The sequence below is a fragment of the Myotis brandtii genome, unplaced genomic scaffold (assembly GCF_000412655.1).
Source record: "Myotis brandtii unplaced genomic scaffold, ASM41265v1 scaffold112, whole genome shotgun sequence".
In the NCBI taxonomy this organism is placed as follows: domain Eukaryota; kingdom Metazoa; phylum Chordata; class Mammalia; order Chiroptera; family Vespertilionidae; genus Myotis; species Myotis brandtii.
The window spans coordinates 1,004,026-1,005,360 of record NW_005353838.1 but is presented as its reverse complement, the minus strand read 5'-3'; the positions used below and the strand labels follow the sequence as shown (position 1 = coordinate 1,005,360).

Sequence of the window (1,335 nt, the reverse complement as noted above, 5' to 3'; positions counted from 1 at the left end):
AAGCCAGGCTGATGGCTGCCAGTACAGCGGTGGTGGTAGGAGCCTCTCCCGCCTCCTCAGCAGCGCTAAGGATGTCCCACTGCAGTTTAGGCCTGCAGCCCGCTGGCAAGTGGACATCCCCTGAGGGCTCCTGGGCTGCCAGAGGGATGTCTCACTGCCAGTTTAGGCCCAATCCCCCGGGGTGCAGGTCTCAGCCAGCAGGTGGTCATCCCCTGAGGGGTCCCAGACTGCGAGAGGGCACAGGCCGGGCTGAGGGCCCCCCCGGAGTGCACAAATATTTGTGCACCGGGCCTCTAGTGTATATATAATATTCATTATACATAATATAATATTTATACATATACCATGATTAATGAATTTGCCAAATAGAAATCTACATATATATCAACTAAACAATTTTAATGTTTTTCTACCCTTTCTTTATTTCCAAACCTGTTATGTTAACATTGTGTAAATGTTTGAGTCTTTAGCTGTATGTTTATGTCTATGGTATCATTTTAAAGTTAATTACTAAGGATTAATATAATATTTCAGTGCCTCGGCTTTTCTTTATTGTTGCAATCCCATACCCGATTTGCTTCAAACTCAAATAGCTATTTCTTTTTATTCTTTAAGAAAGTTATTTTCCTTTCTTTCTATTCTATCTCTTTTCTCTTTCCTAAGAGATGTGAGTAGATTGACTTGCATTAGCCTATAACCATTACATTTTCTAGGGATGAAGGTTTTTTTTTATGCTACCTCTCAAGTTTAATTCTGTTCTTAAAACTAGTTGACTTTGGAAGATAAATATTGTACTGATTCATTATAAAAATCCTTATTTAAACATATGATAAAATTAATTCTTTAAACCCTTTTACAATTCAGTGTGATCCCCAATATGGAATAACATTGATAGTTTGTATTTTCACCATTTACCTAAATATATAGACAGACTATTACCTTGAGCTAGGACTTGTTGAAAAAACTGGTAATCAAATTGTATGGTTAATGCCATGAGACATAGGCCACACTAGAAGCCCTATCTAAAGCCTGCCTATGGTTCAAAGGGCACTTGCTTTTTTTATTGCCTGGTTGGTTGCTTGGTTCATTAGTTGATTGTTTGCCAGATAGTTATCATAAACACTAGTGGCCCATGTACCGGGGGGGGGGTGTCCCTCAGCCCGGCCTGCATCCTCTCCAATCTGGGACCCCTTGGGGGATGTCTGATACCTGTGGTTCCTCTCACAATCCAGGACCGCTGGCTCCTAACTGCTCACCTGCCTGCCTGCCTGATTGCCCCTAACCACTCTGCCTGCCGGCCTGCTTGCCCCCAATTGCCCCCTCCCCCCACCAGCC

At 42.8% G+C, this 1,335-nt stretch overlaps 1 protein-coding gene across 1 annotated transcript in view; it reads left to right on the top strand.

The window, feature by feature from the left end:
- Positions 1-1,335, top strand: part of SCN7A (sodium channel, voltage gated, type VII alpha subunit) — an 85,878-nt gene that overhangs the window by 26,911 nt on the left and 57,632 nt on the right. The gene's annotated exons all lie outside the window — the stretch shown is intronic.